This window comes from Fundulus heteroclitus, chromosome 24, assembly GCF_011125445.2.
Source record: "Fundulus heteroclitus isolate FHET01 chromosome 24, MU-UCD_Fhet_4.1, whole genome shotgun sequence".
NCBI lineage: Eukaryota > Metazoa > Chordata > Actinopteri > Cyprinodontiformes > Fundulidae > Fundulus > Fundulus heteroclitus.
Window position 1 is genome coordinate 7,632,324 of NC_046384.1, and position 20,906 is coordinate 7,653,229.

The 20,906-nt window shown below is 41.7% G+C and overlaps 1 long non-coding RNA gene across 2 annotated transcripts in view; it reads right to left on the reverse strand.

The window, feature by feature from the left end:
* The window catches only part of LOC105938182, a 256,421-nt gene that overhangs the window by 54,799 nt on the left and 180,716 nt on the right, over window positions 1-20,906 (reverse strand). The gene's annotated exons all lie outside the window — the stretch shown is intronic.

Here is a 20,906-nt window from a genome sequence, read left to right on the forward strand (position 1 = left end):
CTTCTGGTTTGTCTTTTCCAAGGAGAACAATTTTTGTTCTATATTTTTTAATGCTGACATAACCTAATTGATCTTATTGGTGTGAACTCTACCACTAAATTAAATAATGTCTTGGCATATTTGGGAGTATTCTGTCATTCAGCTGCTATCAGTCTCAGTAAACACCATGTGAGGGTAAAAGTAGGAGTTTTCAGGATCAGCTAGAACTATTATGAGATTTAGCTTTTAATCGCACCTAACAAAGATCAGTTGTTGGCTCACTACTTTCAGTATCTACTCTAAGCTCAAACTAATGGGCATTACACTGCAAAAACTGGAACTAAAAATGAGTAATATTTTCTTAAAATGAGTGTATCTGTGCTTGATTTGAGCAGGTTAATAAGATGATCTGCCAATAGAATAAGATTTTTGCACTTAAAATAGGAACAATCCATCTCCATACTCTTATTTCAGGTGCAGGATATCTAATTATCTTATTTTAGGGGTCAAAATACTCATTCCATTGGCAGATAATCTTATTTACCTGCTCAAATCTAGGACAAAAACACAAATTGTAAGAACATTTTACTTATTTTTGGATCTGTTTATGCATTCATAATGTCCGTAACTATCCTTACGTTGATGACAAGCAGCTTTATCTGTGTCCACAATACCAGCAGTAACTAACCCACTCAGTATTTTTATACAGATTTTCTGCTCATTAACAACCTTTTAGCTTGATTTCCTCTTTATGTGAGTTTTTATTGACTGCTGAAATCTGAGGTAAACTTATGGCAAAAACCTCCATATATACTTTGGTTTTAATTTAAATTGTTTATAATTGTTTGAATATAGTTTTACTGGGTTTTCTTAGTTAGTTTTTTTGCAGTTACCTTTTTTTTGCCACACATTACTTTTATAAAATCTTGGAGAGTCCATTTTACTCTTTGTGATGAGTCCTGACACTAAATTACATAAAATCTAACTTTTTCCTCCTTTTCTGCATCCTTGGATTAGATTTACGAGTGCTGGGATTTTTTTGAGACATTATTTGATTTTCTATCTTTTCTCTTCTGTATTTCAACTTTTTGATTATTTGCTGAACATGGTTTTGTGGTCAAATCTTAGTCGCTTAACATGGTTGTCGCCTTTTTACCCAACTTATTTTCACTGACCCCAAAAAGTGACTTATTTTCTTTACAATAACTACACATTTTATTTAATTCATTTTTTCCTCAACTTTTCTTTTTAAATAATTTTTTTTACAACTGACTTCTTTTTTTCCAAATTTTTTGACTTATCCTCTAAACACAAACTTGTCCTTCTGACATTTGTCTTTCCATAAACCTTTTTTTTAAAATTACTTCTTTTGCTTTGATATAGTTATTTTCTTTCTTTTTTATTATTATAATTTAATCAAGTCTTGGACCTCTTTTCCTTTGGGAGGATATTTCCTATTATTGTCCTTTTATATCTATTTATAAAAAGATCTGTACATTTTCAACAACGAGTTTGGTTGTAAGATTTGTCACCTCTGAGCCTCCGTAGAAAAACCTGCTCACCATCAAAAGGTCGTATGACTTTCCCACAGATTAACCTCTTTTCTCCTTTCTTATATTATGTAGACTCTTTATATCACGCTTACGCAGAAATATAGAATATTGTTCAACTTGTCGATACCTTTTTAGTAAATCAGAATAAAACAAACCAGTAGATCGTTTTTCAGCCCATCAACTGTAAATTATACATCACTTAACAGGTTACATCTCATGTCAAAGGCATTGCTTTTCCTCTGTTCTTGTTTGTGATTACCAACTTTACATTTGGAAACAGAAACTTTACATTTGGAGACAGAAATGTAATCATAAGTCACAGAACCGACAGCACAGGCGCCCTAACCATCTGTATGCGTCACACCGGACCTCTGCTCAGGTATTCATAACCTGAGATCCAGGTTGGATTGCCGCCATTGATCGCTACAAACACCCAAATTGAATTTGTATCCCTCATCTCACCTTCTTTGCAAATGTTGCGCCGCTGCCGCCGCTGCCACAGTCCAAACCTGAATCTTAACACCCCCAGAGGAGAAAAGGCAATGTCCAGAGAGACGTACGGGGTGTTGTTGTCAACACGCCAGAGAGAAACGGTGCAAACATGCGATGCGAAATGTGTTTACCTGAGGAGAACTTACGGCGAAGGCCTTTAAGCAAGACACAACTGACATTTCAATGCTTCTGCTACATGATAGCATGCATTTTTTTTCCCCCCTCCATCTTAAAGACCCGAGCCCTGGATAAATACACGCTGGAACACCTCGAATAATGGAGCTGTTTATGCCACTTGGAGATTCGATCTATGCCAAGGACAAAGTCCAAAAGTGATCTTGAACTTTCAGAAAGTTTCACTGGGAGCAAGGACGAAGCTGTCAAACACTTCGGCAGGAAGACTCCAGCGTTGTGCAACATCGCCTCCAGGTCCGTCAATCACCCCCTAAATTAAAGAGGAGGTGAAGCTCAGGCTTCACCGGGCCACATCCTACCCCCCCCCCCACACCAACCTCTCATCGTACGGTTGTGAGGACATCACCCTGATTCAGAGGACGCTCTAGGTACGCTCATTCCACCCACGTCGGCGTCTCCATGGGGCCCACATCATCCGAGGCAACAAAAGGATGAGCCGCTTTGTGCAACCGGCGCCGCTCCCTCCATATTAATCAGAGCAACATCTTCAAACCAGGTTCACTTTAATTAGAGGGGAATTTGATCACCGCCGTCTCCCACAGGCACCGTTTTGATCTTAATAAAGCAAGCCGTACCTTCGAACAGGCTTTGGAGAAAGGGGAGAGCCGTTTTCTCCACAGCGAGGGAAGGCCGGGGCGAGGAGGAAGAAGAGAAGTTCCCTCTTTGGGTCAAAACTGCAGGGAAGACTGTGATTGTCCGTCGATCAGGGAGACAGAGATCCAGGGAAACCTTCTGACAACACGTAGTGGGTTCAAAGATTCCAACAAGCAAAACGTCTTGCCCCTACCAAAAGAAAGATTTAGTCCGTACAGTGTTACACATCCCATTCTAAGTATAGCATGGTGCCGCTACAGTAGCAGGAGCAACCAACTCTGCTACATTAACCAACACATTAGCCTTAACATTGGCCATTAATGTGGCACCAGAACGTGTAACATTCCCAATATCAGCGGGAACCAATGTAGCAGCCTACTAATTACCTGTCGCAATCAATGCAGTGGCAGGAGCGAATGCAATTACCGTATTTTTCAGACTACAAGGTGCACTTAAAATCCTTAAATCTGCTCAGAAACTGATGGTGCACCTTATATATGATTACCGTGGGGCTTTCTTTTTGGATAAACTTTACATACACAAGCGCACTCTCACAAACACCTACAGGTGCTTGGATCCAGATATCTACAGACTCCATAGAGAAATCCCCCTATTGTCTTCAGCTGTCATTTTATACATGTCGTATTAATTAATACTGTATATTCTTCAGTGATGGCATCAAGGCGCTACCTTATTGTATCTGTAATACTTTATCCGCTGTTCTTTTTACATCTGTTTTTGCAGGTGAAGAAGCAGACTTTTATCATTATCTCCCTTTTATCTCCTCTTTCTTTCACCTTTTCTCCTTTTTTTCCTTTCTTTCTCTCTTCTACTCTCTAATTTACTGCATAAATTATAATAAAGCCATTTACATGTATAAATCAAGCGGAGCACTACAGCGAAAGCGGTACGGCTCCGCTTGTGAAAATAAGGCATTAAGACACCAATTCTTATTGCCACATTGCCAGAGAGGACACAATTAAAACAATTCAAAGTTTTTCTTACTGACTGATTTTTTGTGGTACAATGCGCTCAGAAATCTGTTAAAATGTGTAACTAAGACTTTGGTTAGCAATGAAGCCGCTCCGCACAATGGCTATCAGGAGCATTACCATAGACATAATATAAGAGTAGACGCGTCGTTGGGCGGGTTCTGCCTATGCTGCGATGCGTCAGAGCGTCCGCCATCTTAAATGTGGCAAATCTGCAGTTACTCAGTCACTTAAACAGTATCAGAGGGACTTTAATCTCTGAATATACTTTGTATTCGTAGTATGTTTTTGTAATATTACAAGTTTATTTTCGTATCCCTTTAGCTTAATTCTCCTGAATTTATTCTCGTAAAGAATAAAAATATTTAAAATAATCTAACCTGGCCCTATTACTCCAGGAGTGAAATAATTCTGCAAACTGTGACTATTCTGGAAATGTTCCCCCTTAATTCTCATAATATGATGTTTTTATCATAACATTATCACTTTTGTGTTTGTTTGTTTATTTTTACTTTATTCACCTAGGACTTTTTTCCTCATGTTATTAATTTTACCTCTTTAATACTCACCCAAAAAGTCTGTTCCTAAAGGTTCACATGTGACACGGTTTTATGAAATAATGAAGACCACAATTTTATATTTAACAAATTGATCCTTATATTCATAACACATACACACAAATATATATATATATATATATATATATATATATATATATATATATATGTGTGTGTGTGTGTGTGTGTGTGTGTGTGTGTGTATTTATTGCAGCACAGGAATGAGGCATCTTCTCTGATCCACGTTCACAATAACAGAACTCAACTTTTTTCTGCCACATACAAAATGGCGGTGACGTTGACGTGCGAACCTGCGCCCTATGACGCGTCTACTCTTATATTATGTCTATGAGCATTACGGTACACTGTTACTACCTGATAGGACCCCTAAGCTGTCTACAAGAATGCCTGAGTGTAATATCTAAACTAGAAGTGCATTCATGTAAGGCGTACGCCCTAGCAACAATAAACCTAGTAAGTTAATTAAATATAAAAGTTATGTTAATTTTGGCCTTATGTTAGAAACATGGCAGTGTAGTCCAGCTACTCTGTCCTCCTGACACAGTCAGATAGAGAGCTGTGGACGTGAAGGAGTGATATTACACACTTTGGAAAAATATTTAGTACGCCTTATAATCCGGTGCACCTCATGGTCCTAAAAAATACAGTATTGCTATTTTCAGAAAGCTAGAGCCAATACACTGCAAAAACAGAACTAAAAATAAGTAAAATGTTCTTAAAATTAGTTACCTGCTCAAATTATGATTTGAGCAGGTAAATTAGATGATTTGCCAGTGGAATAGGATTTTTCCACTTAATATAGGAAGAACTCATCTCCATCGTCTTATTTCAAGTGCAGGATGTCTAATTATCTTATTTTAGGGGTCAATATACTCATTCCATTGGAGGATCATCTTATTTACCTGCTCAAATAAAGGACAAATGCACTAACTAAATACAAGAAAATTGTATTTATTTTTATATCTATTTTTGCAGTGTAGCATGTTCTCTGTGCATCCCCCTCCTTTTTAACATGAAATCACTTGTGTGGATCCACATTTCTCATACGTATTACAACAGTAATATTTGGTAGTCGCCGCCTATTCAAAATACTGGCCACTGTTTTTCTAACATGACATCTATATAACAGCGGAACATGATAGCGATGTTCTTGGGCAGACATTTTACGCCCAAAGGTGCGCGAAAGAAAGGAAGGCTATTTAGATTTGAAAACGAAAAAACGACAAACGAGTGAGAGGAGCGATTAACTGCAAATCAGGTCTCCCTCCGGATCAAAACCTACTGTACACCAAGACGAACTTGTGAAATATGGGGGGATATATTCTGTAACAGAGCCCCTCTCACTTCTTTAGTGCCCACTGTAAAGGCCCATCGAGTCACAGCATTTGTTTTTATTTTGTCACAATAAATGAGGAGAACGGTCATCTGTCCCTGACGTGAACGTTTCCATCTCTCCAATGCCTCCAGGCGGGTCGTTAAACGGCCAAACGAGCGGCGGAACGAGTAAATAATTCAACAAATAGATGAATAAGTAAAAAGGGGTCGGACTGTGCGGTGGTTAAACAGAAACGGGTGGGGGCGGGGGGAGTGGGGGGCACCTATGGCAGAAGGAGAGAAGCTTTCTCTGTGAACGTGCACCGTCTGTACAATCCTGAACCTTGGCACCGGTACAGGCATCTGCTGCCGGCCTCCCTCTGCCAGTTCACCGAATACGCAAACATCTGCTTCCCTGCACACAGAAAAAAAAAAAAAAAAAAAGCCATGCAGCACTTGACAGGTCTGCGTTTTGGCCCCCCTGCTCTCTGGTTCTTTACACAAAAACCTTAATGCATCCTGTCAAGCCATTAGCCAGTGATACGATCAGCTCACAGGCCCCCATTAAGCCATCAGTGTCCACCTGTGATAAAGGCGACCATTTGTTTTTCTTAAAGCCTACTTAATGTCCGTTTAACTCAATTTGTCAGGAAATGTGCAACAATTTCCTCCCCCCGTGGTCCTGAAATCTGGTCAAGGTTCAAAAACTCTGAGCCGGGTGAGGCAGGGGCGGGAGGAGGGAGGAGGGATTGCTTCTCCGTTTCCCCTTTTTTTTTTAATGTTGTGAGGCCGCATATTCAAATGAGGAGGATTAAATTGCCTCTCGTGTTGACGTATCGTGTTGCGCGCGCGCTGAGAGGTGGCCCGTGTTTTCTCTCTGAAAGCGGATTCTTGGACAGCAGGGGCAAGAGCTGGGGGTTGTTTTGCCTCCATTAGCCTCGGTCCACGGACCCTGCTCCCCTTCGCCTGATGCGACAGCCACTCTTCGTCCAAGCCCCACCGTTATTACAGCCGCAGCAGAGCCATAATAACACCTTTTAACACAACACAGCCCCCCCCACTCCCCCCACCACACTCGCTCGCTCAAAGCACATGTCCAATGATTATCCCCAGCGAGGACACCTAACAGCCTCTGGAACATCTGTTTGTGTTTTGGCCCGCGTTTCGCAAAAGGAAAGGGGCCGGGTAAAGGATCCAGAAATAAGCGAAACTCTTAAGATTCGCTCTGGCACCGAGGCGTTTCTCGGGCGTAACGCGGGACGGCAGACAGGAAGTCGCCGCGGCGGTGGCACTGTCGACATCTGTCGTGGTTGGAGAGCTCGGCGCACAGGAAATGGGGTGTCGCGGCGCGCGCTTGTTGGCCATTATCCTGGCATCCTAATGAAGTGCGGGCAGTTCTCAAAAGGGGGTCTCTGGATGGCATGTCGGACGCACGGATGGGCAGAGGCAGCGCACGCACCTCTTCTGCCCGTATCCCATCTGCCTGAGCCGCCCCCAACTGCACCCAGCGGACGGAGGCTGGCCGGTGAGCGCATGCGCCGCCCCGCTTCCCTGCGACAGGCCAACACTAGGCCATTAGGCAGCTTGTGTGATTGGAGACACACAGCGAACACGCGTCCTCTCTGCACGGATCGCGCCTCACGCGATGGGAGGCGGCCCGCTCTCATCAATATACCTGAACCTAATGGTCCTCGCGCCACAGATCAAGAGGCGCCGCCCGGATTCCTGAAGGGCCTTAGGTGGTGGGTTTGTTGACACGGACGCAACGGAAAGGACTCCCCTGACTCAATCTGTTTCCACAACGTTTTTAACGCCGAGACGTCCCCGAGTTCACATAACCATGCATCAAAATGGCAATTTGTAGAAATCTGTGCAAAGACGGTGGTGTTTAATATTTGAAAAGGTCAAAACAGTGAAGTCGCTCTATGGCGGGAAGAACAACGGAGTCAATGGGAACCAAAGCATAAAATGTAAAGCGAAGTAGGGAAATACTTAATTCATGATGAGATTTTTTGGAATAGAATTGATAATAACATTTATATTACTCAAAAAATGACAGAAATCACAAGTATAATCAATACAAAAAAAACTAAAACATTCATTTGTAAATAAAATTAAAATAGAAAATAGGTAATACTTATTATATATAACAACACCTATATTAAAATAGGACGTATATATATATATATATATATATATATATATATATATATATATATATATATATATATATATATATATATATACACACATACATACATACATACATACATATACATACATACATATATATACACACACACACACACACACACACACACACACACATATATATATATATATATATATATATATATATATATATACAATATATATACATACATACATACATACATACATATACATACACATATATACATACATACATACATATACAGATATATACATATACAGATATTGATACATACATATACATATATACATACATACATATACATATATACATACATACATATACAGATATATACATATACAGATATAGACATATACATATACAGATATAGACATATACATATACATATATATACATATACAGATATATACATATATATACATATACAGATATAGATATATACATATACAGATATATACATATACATATACAGATATATACATATACACATATATATATACATACCTACATACATATATATACATACCTACATACATATATATACATACCTACATACAATTCTACATATTATGATTTTTTTGTATACATTTGTATAACTAAGAAGCCCTGCTTGTTTGCTATTAATAAATGTGTATTTCTTTTTTTTTTAAATCTCTTTACTTTTTTTCATGCCTAAATAACAAAGATAAAATCCAAGTTAGGTTTTAATAACCCAATAATCTAAGACTACATGCAAAGGAATGACTGTTGTGGGAGTCTGTCATTTTCTAAATAACGGGGCACTTTCTTCGCCTCCTCTACGGCCTTCCTATCAGCTGTGTCCGATTTTATTTTGTTTCTGCAAAAACTAAATATCTGTAAATATGCATTAGAAGCTTTCAAAACTACAAATGGCCCGACTGGCCGTCACAACAAGCTTTTAACCCGCCGTTAACCCCAGGAAAGATGGTTGCGCGGGGCTAAAAGTGGACTTTCATCTCCATATCTATAGCACGATTGAAATAAACGCCTCGTCGGGGGAAATCGTTTCACTTCCCTCCGCTCAAACGATTCCTCTCCAGGTAAAGAGCCTCTATTTACTCATAGGCCCATAACAGTAATGGGTTAATGTGCAGAGTAAATGTAGCACTACAGGCCTGAGTGCTTCATCAATACGTCCAACTGATGTGGGACAGAAGGAGGATTATCACAAGCGCCAGATGCTAAGCCAGTGAAACCGCAGCCCTCTGTGCATACTGTACGGCAGCTTGGCGCGGGTCTGAACAGGGAGACGGTCTCAGTGAGCAGAAGGTCACTGAACGGATCGATAAAGAAGAAAACGCTGCATCAGGTGCCATCACCTGCCTCTGGTTTAGGACCGGGTGTCCAAATCAGGACATGCTGTCACACAGAGCATGAAATGTCTTTTTGTTTCTGTTAACTTTTTACCTCAGGATGTCATGTGGTGAGAATATTTCGGTGTACGCGTGGATTATTTTGGTCACAGGTGTTTTGTCAAACTAGGATTGTTTCTTTAGCGAAGCTCATTTTGTGACTTTTTGCAGCCCAGTTATTTGATTTGTAGAATTAAATCTGTTTAAAACTGTAACAAGACATTGATTCATATGAGATTCTGATGGTTTTATAATCTTCAGCAAATAAGCCAAGAATGAAGGGTATGAAGGGGACGAAAAATTGTCCTTCCTTCCTTCCTTCCTTCCTTCCTTCCTTCCAATCTTTTCATACATCAATCTATCCTTCCTTCGTTCGTTCCTTCCTTCCTTCCTTCCTACCCATCTTTTCATACATTAATCTATCCTTCCTTCCTTCCTTCCGTCCTTCCTTCCTTCCTTCCCATCTTTTCATACATCAATCTATCCTTCCTTCCTTCCTTCCCATACATCAATATATCCTTCCTTCCTTCCTTCCTTCCTTCCTTCCTTCCTTCCTTCCTTCCCATACATCAATCTATCCTTCCTTCCTTCCTTCCCATCTTTTCATACATTAATCTATCCTTCCTTCCTTCGTTCGTTCGTTCCTTCCTTCCTACCCATCTTTTCATACATCAATCTATACTTCCTTCCTTCCTTCCTTCCTTCCTTCCTTCCTTCCTTCCTTCCTTCCTTCCTTCCCATACATCAATCTATCCTTCCTTCCTTCCTTCCTACCCATCTTTTCATACATCAATCTATCCTTCCTTCCTTCGTTCGTTCCTTCCTTCCTTCCTACCCATCTTTTCATACATTAATCTATCCTTCCTTCCTTCCTTCCTACCCATCTTTTCATACATCAATCTATCCTTCCTTCCTTCCTTTCTTCCTTCCTTCCTTCCTTCCTTCCTTCCCATACATCAATCTATCCTTCCTTCCTTCCTTCCTTCCTACCCATCTTTTCATACATCAATCTATCCTTCCTTCCTTCGTTCGTTCGTTCCTTCCTTCCCATCTTTTCATACATCAATCTATCCTTCCTTCCTTCCTTCCCATCTTTTCATACATCAATCTATCCTTCCTTCCTTCCCATCTTTTCATACATCAATCTATCCTTCCTTCCCATCTTTTCATACATCAATCTATCCTTCCTTCCTTCCTTCCTTCCCATCTTTTCATACATCAATCTATCCTTCCTTCCTACCCATCTTTTCATACATCAATCTATCCTTCCTTCCTTCCTTCCTTCCCATCTTTTCATACATCAATCTATCCTTCCTTCCTTCCTTGCCATCTTTTCATACATCAATCTATCTATCCTTCCTTCCTTCCTTCCTTCCTTCCTTCCTTCCTTCCTTCCTTCCTTCCTTGTATCATAACTTCCCTCATTTTTTGGGGTCTTTGCCATACGATCCTACTAAACTTTACTTTTTGTACGTAACCCCCCCGCCCTGGTTGATGTTCTCAGTCAGGGTTACCTGAAAATACTAAGCAGTTGCTGGTATGGAAAAAGTTATAATTATGTTAAAATAAATCTATAATAAAACACTATATGGGTAATCAATGCAAAGTTTGACTGAATGTTTTTTGTTTAATGTAAATTAACAGGAACTAATGAAGAACCTGCCGTCTTTAGTGGAGGAGCTGTAGGAACCCGGTGCAAGGCGTACAGATCCGAACGTACTGGAGATTAAACTAGAGATCAGCCATTGAACTGCAGACCACCTGTTTTAATGGTTCCTTAAAAACTCAGAGCATTCAGCACCTTAAACAACAGCACCAAGGCACCTAATGATGGATTAGGTTCATTTTCACCCGTGACTCCGGCAGATTACTTCCTAACAACTTGATCTCCAGAACAGCAGAAAGATCATCTACCTGGAGACAAACGACCCCAGAAGCCCCTGCAGCAACTCAGACCCTGACGGAGGAAGTAGGTAGTTAACTGCATTACCTAACATGTTGTGATGGATGCTGCAGCTCTCTGCGGGGGTCAGGGGTCGGAGAGTCCCCCCCCTCCTACCCTTACCGAGGAGAAGACAGATGAGGTTGGGCATAGCGCCCAGACACCTCTTGTTTTCTTTACTCCCAAAGCAATCTGATACCTGATTGGCTCTCAGAGGAGCCCGGGTTTGATAGAACTTGATTAACGTCGGCCAGAGCAACACAATCCGACGGCGTCTGAGGAATTACTGGCCGGGCTCAGGAGGAGCGGGGCTAATTCAGCTCAGAAAGGAGTATTAACCTAATGATGCTGGATGTTTTTCACACATTATGTTTGTATCTATCACAAACTGCTTGTTGGAACTTAATGGGAGGATTTTCCCATTGGCTGTAAAATTAGCCAAAGGTTAACATCGATCTCATTCGGGTAAGGTTTCTCATTTGTTTTCCCCTGACAGATGATTCCAACAATCCCAGATATTAATGAGCAACATTTTCAGGGGCGTAACTAGGCATTTTTGATCTTTGAAATGCTGCTTAAAAGATTAAATCCATCCCCATATACTCCAATTACAAACACCCTCATGTGACAATACGTTTCCGTCAACTCCTCAATACTCTCTTTTTTCTGTTTTGCATCACAGTTACAGACTCAGAGTGAAGTGGAACTGTCCCAGCCCACAGATTGACAGGAGAACCCATCAGTGGGCTTTTTTATTTGATCAAAGATCCTAATCAAAAGCAAACACAGTTTAGCAATATTAACGTCTATTACTGATATATGTCCCACTGTGGTGTGGTGGACATATATCAGTAATAGTGTGGCTCACTGGGTTGACAGGACACTCACTTCTTCTACTACTCTGCCTGAAACGCTAACACCAGTGCGACCTGCTACCATATTAGCCGAAAAATTTTGTTCCCATTCATAAAACGCTTAAATCGGGGATATTTCCAGGTACAGCTTTAGGGGGAGGTTGTCCAAAACGGGGACTGTCCCTAGAAATTGGAGAGGCCTGTTCACCCTACTCAGAGGCAAGCTAACGGCTACTCAAAAACAAGCTAATGGCTAATCAGAGACAAGCTAACAACTAGTCAGAGACAAGCTTATGACTACTCAAAGACAAGCGAATAGCTACTCAGAAACAACAGCTACTCAAAGACAAGTTAACATTTGCTCAGAGACAAGCTAACAGCTACTCAGACAAGCTAACAGCTATTTAGAGACAAGCTAACGGCTACTCAGAGACAACAGCTACTCAGAGACAAGTTAACATTTACTCAGAGACAAGCTAACAGCTACTCAGACAAGCTAATAGCTACTCAGAGAAAAGCTAACAGCTATTTAGAGACAAGCTAATGGCTACTCAGAGAAAAGCTAACAGCTATTTAGAGACAAGTTAATGGCTACTCAGAGAAAAGCTAACAGCTACTCAAAGACAAGCTAACATTTACTTAGAGACAAGCTAACAGCTACTGAGAGTCAAGCTAACAGCTACTCAGCGACAAGCTAACAGCTACTCAGAGACAAGCTAACAGCTACTCAGAGACAAGCTAACAGCTACTCAGAGACAAGCTAACAGCTACTCAGAGACAAGCTAACAGCTACTGAGAGTCAAGCTAACAGCAATTCGGAGGCAAGCTAATGGCTACTCAGAGAAAAGCCAACAGCTATGCCGAAACATGCCAGCAGTTAAGATCACCGCTTGGCCCAAGAGCAAAGCTAGCAGCTATCACATTTAGAATTGACTCAAACCAGCAACCACCCAAAGCAACTGTTACAGTTAGTCAAGCTAACTATCAGCTAATAAGAGTCCAAAAAGCTGGTATTTCAAACAATCTGTTTGGGAGGAGCCTGTAATTTACAGTTCATTAATAGCAGGATATACTCAGCTGCTTCAGTACATGCCAACAACAGAAACGTGGGCATTATATGGGTAACAAAATAGTAAAACCTTAAGGAGTTTCTTTCAAAAGTGTCAAAAATGTTTTATTTTAGAATATCATTCAAACATCTACAAAGGTATTCAGACAAACCTTCAAAGAGTCCTGCTATGGGTTTATGCAGTAATTTGCTATAAAAGCAAAACAATAGTGAGTTCTCACGGTACTCTACAGAAGCCCACTTCAATAAAACTGAACTTTCCTTTTATAGATCTGCAAGAAGAGAATTAAAGGTATTTAGATACATTGATCTGATTGTGGTTCACCTGCTGCCACTATCTTACACATAAAACCATGCAGATATGTGTAACAGTGTGGCCAGCTGTAATCTCTGATGCTGTCAGATCTCACCGTCTCGCCTCTCAATGCCCTCTGACAGTGAATAATCGCCCGCCGTTTAGGCAGCGTATCAGAGTATGTTGACCAACGGTGGTAGCAAAGAGAGCCCTTAATCTGCTTATAATCAAACCCGACAGTCACCTACAGCAAGGTGTGGCCCCACGCTGGGATCTAGTCAACCAAGAGCTCTGATCAGCAGAGAGAAGCTGCCAAGACATTAATATTAATCATCCTGATGGAGCCGGAGCGCGGTGCAGTGATCTGAATGCAGGAAAAAGGTGATGCTCATCACCGTGGGCGCCGGCTTGGCGGGCGAGCACATCAAGGTAACGCTTAGCAGTAACCTGTGGCGGTCTTTTTGAAGTAGGTGAGGGAACTCAGGTTTTTGTTATCGCTAATTAGCTTATTTGTTCTGAGTCTAGACGAAAAAGGCCTCCTTAGCTCTTTTATTCACCTTATTACTCATTTATAACTCAAACAACCCTCCTCTTCCTCTTTCCACTTTGCCGTTTCCTCCCATACACCTCATAGATGTTCTCCTCACAAGTTTCTTGCGAGAAAAAAAACAAAAAACGAATGCTACATTTCAAGCTGCCGACCCAGTGGCCTAATTACATTACAACAAATCATTAGCTACACCCGGCTGCATTGTTTGGATCAACGTATCGACCGCGGCTCGGACAGAGGTAGGACACAGGATCAGCGTTAAAAATTACATTTTCTTGTGGTTTAAGCATCCCAGTTGGACTTTTGTTCCACATTGTTAAACACTAGATCAGAGACCAAAGACTTATGGTTTAAATGCACCGCTTTCTCCACATTGTTAAATACTTGCATTTTTACTAACTAAATACGGTGCAGTGATCAACATTCTTTATTTTTTTTATAAATAAATATTCCCTTTTACAGTCTCACAGAGGGGAATTTGTCTCTGCGTTTAGCCCACCCCTTAGGGAGCAGTGCGCTGCCACACTGAGTGGTGCACAGGGAGCAAGCTGTGCTCAAGGGTCTTAAGGATTCAAGGATTTTTATTATCATACCAGCTTACATTTCCATGTATGTGGTCCAAAAAATTTGGACTCCGGTCGCAACTCAAGAAGCTTAACATTTAAAAGAAAGAGAGACGAAGCTGAATCAAGTGCGGCTGAGTTCAGCGGCCCAACAGCTGCGGGGTAGAAATAGTTTTTGAGTCTGGTGGTCTTGCTTCTGGATGCTCCTCAGCCACCTGCCTGAGGGGAGAGGCTGGAACAGTTTCGAACCGGCAACCTTTGAGGCTCTCTCCAAGACACCTAATGCCCGCTCCCTCCCCACTGAGCCACCACTCCCCTTTTTATCGGATCCATCCGTTTTTAACAGAACGTCTCCCAGACTCCGGTTCTTTTCGGCTTTGCTTCATTGGTTAACCTCATGTTCCTATCCATAAACGCCTATTATTTATGTGAAATGTGAGTTTATACACTTTTTTTCAGTTAAAATATTTTTTTTTTTTTTTTTTTTTTGCTACTGCATTGACCAGATAGTTGTTTCGGGTTCCCTTTTCTTCTTTTCAGCTCCCCAGTCTCAGTCTGGTTGATTTTTAACGTCTTACTTTTGAAATACTCTGCTTGTCCTTCAGCTACCAAATGCTAAACACAGTGAGCTGTTATCATAAATACATATCTAAATATGCTTTTGAGATAAGTTTGTAGTTTTCACCCCCCGTGCACTGCAAAAACGGAACTAAAAATAAGTAAAATTTTCTTGAAATGAGTGTATTTGTCCTTGATTTGAGCAGGTAAATAAGATGATTTGCCAATGGAATAAGAATTTCGCACTTAAAATAGGAACAATTCATCTCAATCATCTTATTTCAAGTGCAGGATGTCTCATTTCGTGGACAAGATTTCCTGCACAATTTAACTTTTGCACCAGTTTAATGGGTTTTGCGCGTCAAAATAAGAGACACTGCACTGCAAAAACGGAACTCAAAATATGTAAAATGTTCTTGAAAGTTTTGTATTTTTCCTTGATTTGAGCAGCTAAATAAGACTATTTGCCAATGGAATCGGAGTTTTGCACTTAAAATAAGAAAAATCTATCTATTTCATCTTATTTCAAGTGCACGATGTCTAATTATCTTATTTTAGGGGTTAAAATACTCATTCCATTGGCAGATAACATTATTTACTGGCTCAAATCAAGGATAAATACACTAACTTTAAGAACATTTTACTTATTTTTAGATCAGTTTTTGCAGTTTGCTCTTAATTTTCCAGGTCACGTCTTCTGTCCATTCCTCTTCAACCAACTCCCTGACCCCCCCGACGCTGACAGAGGATCATTGCCCCGAGCCTCCGGTTCCTTTCGGTAAGCAATGAGCGTCCGTGTTCGCAGCATCTCTGTCTCCGAGGCGGTGAGCGAACGTCCGGGCCTTATCTCACCTTCGCCACGCAGAGGATTGCTTCACCAGAGAGGATACAGCTGTGCCGGTTCATCCCTCATCGTCCCCGAAGCCTGGCGGACAGTCTGGGACGCGCGTTAGCGGCACATCTGATAGAGACTGACAAATTCTCTCTGCTGTTATTTTCCTGCTGCTTTCTGTGTTTCCAAGCAGCGGCCGACAATCAGGGAGGTAAACCGGCCGACCTGCACGACGCTTTTTCACGTAAGGGGGTGAGGAAAAAATGGTCCAAGAGCGGAAGGAGGCGAGAAAAGCCCTGCGCTCAGCAGCTTCCACAGTCCGAGATGTGAGAAGTGACCGGCTGATTTATCACGGGGGGGAAACAAGAGCCGCAAAGTACAATTTTCTACCTTAGCCGCAAAACAATAATTCATAATGATGTCGCCTCCTGATAGCGGCAGGCCTCTGCGCTGGAAAACCCGGGTAATAAATGTCAGGACCGCGCAGGTAACTACTTTAAAAGCCATTAGGAGTGGTCATGATGGAAGATAGCAGCCCGGCCTTCATATACCGCGATAACAAGTTGAAGACAAAAGAGCGGGCAAACGAGCGGGGATGCTTTACTGGGAGCTCACCGGAGCTGCAGGACCACTCAGGGTAAACAGGTTAGCCCGATTAAGATGGCCGCAACAGGAGGGCCGCTCCGGACCGCCCGATAGATACTAACTGTGAGCGGTCAGAAAGTGTGCGGCACGCCGACTCACCGCTGACCTTTCATCTGGAGGAGCGCTGCCATGCATCAGCGTTTAATGGCGCGTCAGGGACAGGCTCGCCTCTCCTCGCGTGCTTTTATCGCCGCATCGGCAGATTATGAGCGAGCTAATGAACTCGGCGGATCCGAGCCGGGGAGGGAACCCCCCCCTCCCCTTGCTTCTCCGCGCTCCCCTCCAACTTTTCAGGCTGGGAAAGTTCAAAACGAGCCTCTATATTGAGGCGGGAATCTAATACAGAAACTAATACTTGTAAGAGCAAATAAGCAGGCTTTTTTTTTTACGAACTCTCATCTGGGGTAATATTGGATCTGGGAGCGCTGCGTGTCATCTCCGAGGAGGGCTCATAAAACGCCACGAGTGATGTGACTTTAAAGTTCCCCCGGGACGCCGTTTACAGACTTCTTAAAGCTCGTAAAGACAATGAGTTTAGGCCCACTTTCATCTCCTAAACATGCAGGAAAACCTCGTAGCTCCGCGTCGCCGCGCCTCGCTCCACTTACAGGTACAACAAACCTTTTTCATACTCATAACCAGGTCCTGGTGGGCGCTAATAAACTTTATCCTCTGCGTTCGTGGATATTTATTACGACCGTTAGTGTTTACTTCAGCTTTTAAACCGCAAGACCCCTGCTGCAGCCGTAGGTATGCAAAATGCAGGCATCCATTTCTCTAACGCGGCGTCAGAGAAATGGATTTGTCTCATTTCGTGGACAAGATTTGCTGCACAATTTAACTTTTGCACCGGTTTAATGAGTTTGCACGTCGAAATAAGAGACACTGCACTGCAAAAAGGGAACAAAAAGTAAGTAAAATGTTCTTGAAAGTTTTGTATTTTTCCTTGATTTGAGCAGCTAAATAAGACATTTGCCAATGGAATCGGAGTTTTGCACTTAAAATAAGAAAAATGTATCTCCATCATCTTATTTCAAGTGCAGGATATCTAATTATCTTATTTTAGGGGTAAATATACTCATCCATTGGCGAATAGTCTTATTTAGCTGCTCAAATAAAGGAAAAATACTAAACATTTCAAGAAAAATTTACTTACTTTTAGTTCCCTTTTTGCAGTGTGAAGGTGAAAAAAAAACCTTAAAAAATGTCTGGAATTACAGAGAAAAGGTGTCTAAGGTGAAGGTAATAAAACGGCAGAAAGTATTTCTGGACATTTGATTATTAAATGTAATTAATTTGCTGCAGATTTGGAAACATCAGGTCTTGAATTCTTGTCTTTTGCCTGATGTCCTCGCCTGAAAATCACAAACTTTAATGTGTTTTAACGTGATTGCAGGCGGAAAAGTTGCACAAATAAAGGTGTGATCCACCCCCCCCCCCCCCTTTAATAAGTTCCCTCTAAATAAAACCCTGCAGCGCTCATCTAATTAGTCAAGCCCCTGCTGGAGAAAGAATCCCCACAGCATGAGGCTGCCACCGCCGTGTTTGCAGGTTTTATTTATACTTTTCTGAATATCTCAGCCTCTTTCTTTAAGTAACGGTAACAACGTATAAAAAAAATGCCATTTTAAAGGTACTTTAGCGTTTTAAAATCCCGTCAAGTGACTGCCCTGTCCCTCATCGATCTGATTTAAAGCATATGACATGTAAAAGGTGCAATAACGGTGATGTTTTGTGCTAATTTAGAGCAACAGAATGATCGGGGGAAACAAAAGAGGGGACAGAGAAGCGCACATCTCCACCACTTCCACCCTTTCGTGTGTCTGTGGGCGTCGCGCTCGTGTCCCAGTTTTGATGCTACATAAGGGAACATGGCTCTGAGCGAGGCAGACATGGACAGAGAGGTGTACGGGTAATGCAGCATGAGGCTGTCAGTGGGCTCACACGTGCGGGGCACAGCCTGCAGCCCGGAGGACGAGGGGAGGAAGAGGTGGATGGAAAAAGAGAGAGAGGAGCTCCGAGGTAGCTCCGTCCCCGATGCTGCCGTCTCCCCTGGGGGGGGGGACTGTGTGCCGAGCGGCGGGAGAGTCTGTGTGCGGTGGCGCTGCCCGCTCCAAGAGCTCGAGGGCCCCCGCGGGGACTTCTGCTTCCCCCCAAACCTGCAGCCATGTGCCACGTTTGGCAGGCCCGTCCCCTCTGCAGCGGGCCTGGGGTCGCACAGCGAGGGAGGGAGGCGAGGGGGCACCGGCTCCCAAGGTGACCAGGAGTGTCACACTGCGGTTTATTTGACTGGATTTTTTTCTTTTTAAAACCACAACAATAATGAGTTGTTTTTCATAAAATACCGTCCCGCCCACACCATAGTTTATATTGATGCTCTTTACTGTCAATCTTAGATTACCCAGCAGGTCTCACAGCGATTAAGCCACTGAGCTATATAATACACTGGAGTGCTAATCACCGTCTTTTTGAACGAGTCACTGTGAAGCCACCAGCCGCCATATTGGTACTCCCTATTTCCCCCCAGTAACTAGGGAATATGTGCGCTACAGCATCGAATAACGAGGATTTTCTCATGTTCAGGGGGGGCTTAAGACTTTTAAAATGTCAAATGCCATATACTTTTATGTTATGTTCTAAAACTGTCAAGTAATGAAAAAGTCATGTGCTGAAATATTTAGCATTTTATTCATTTAAATATATATATAACATTTATAAATATATAAATAACAATATACAAAAACATATATTTACATATGTGTATACATACGTATATATATAATATATATATATATATATATATATATATATATATATTTTTTTTTTTACATGAATAACATATAACATAACATTATATAAATAACATATAACATAACATGTAAATTATTTCAGCACCTAATTTCCTAGTAGTTGATAATGTTAGTACATCCACTGACTGTAGAATTACCTGTGAAACGTTTTCACTCAGCCAGAAAACTGCTTGTTGTTGCAACCAAATCCTATGGGATTCTGTGAGAATAGGGAGTAGCAAGATGGCGGCCAGTGACTTCAGTTTTTCGGCAAAATCAGCACTCCAGTGTATTATACAGCTCAGTGAATTAAGCGCTAAAAGAACATTTTGAATCAGGATTTGCATACTGTCTATTTCCCATGCATTGTTTACATTGTTACATTGCTATCTATCTATCTATCTATCTATCTATCTATCTATCTATCTATCATTTGAGTCAGAATCTATGAATCAAAATCCAACAAAGAGACAAAAAATAAACACATTTGTGCAAAAAAGACAAGAAAACGTCATGATAAAAAAAAAAATAACACCAAAATTATGGAATATGGAAATGTTTAGAAGCGTCCCAGGAGTGGCGGAGTGACCGGAATTACTCCAGGAGAGCATCAGGGACTCATCCAGGAGGTCCCAGAACAAAAGCTAAAGCTCTGAAAGGGTCTCAGTTAAGGTCAGAGCAGGAAATGCAACGATAAGAAAGATTATTAGTTTCACCGACGGTGTCAGTGTCACGCGTTCTACTGCATGCATGTTTATTATATCCACCCTCATGTGTGAGATCCCAGACATCTTTCTCCTCAGTGATGCTTCTGAAGGGTTAAAAAGTCCTTTTAGGAAGTACTGGGTCTGGTTCTGGAACCTGTTCCAGACCAACTCAGGACGCCCCCCTCTGGAGAGGCGCCCTGGGTGTATGGCGGTCCAGCTCACCTGATCATTTCAATGCAGGATTTCCCTTTACTCCATGTTTGGGTGTAGTTTTTGTTACTTTATGGGCACACACGTTAGAATCAAGTTTAGGTGTGCACGTTGGGGACACCTATACCTTTGCTTTTTCTTTTATAATTATTCATCATCCTATTTTACGTCGTCAGCATAAAAAGAAAACATGTTCTGAGGACGGAAATAATTTTGAGGGCCCAATAAGTTGCATTTCTTGCCACAGTGTCGCTTTCTATTTCTGAGTTTGAGGGTTTCCAGCTTTCAAATGGCTGCGAACCAAACCGAAGAGCAGAAGAAGAAGAAGAAGAAAGAAAGAAAGTGGCCTGGTTGTGGTGGGTCCTGCAGAAACATCACAGTCGCGAGCGCCTTAATTAAAGAGCGTCACACGGCGGCACGCTGGGGCGACGCCGGAGAGCGATGGACGGGTTGGAGAAGCTCCATTTAGATCTAATTTGTTTGAATGGCAGGTCATTTTCAGAGAGTAACTTGAAGGGTTTCATTACAAGATGTCATGCATACATCTGGGTGACGGAGAAGCGCCCGACTCTTCAAACGCCGAAGTGATTATGTCCTCCAGAGCAAAGCTATTTTAGTCCTCGAGCTT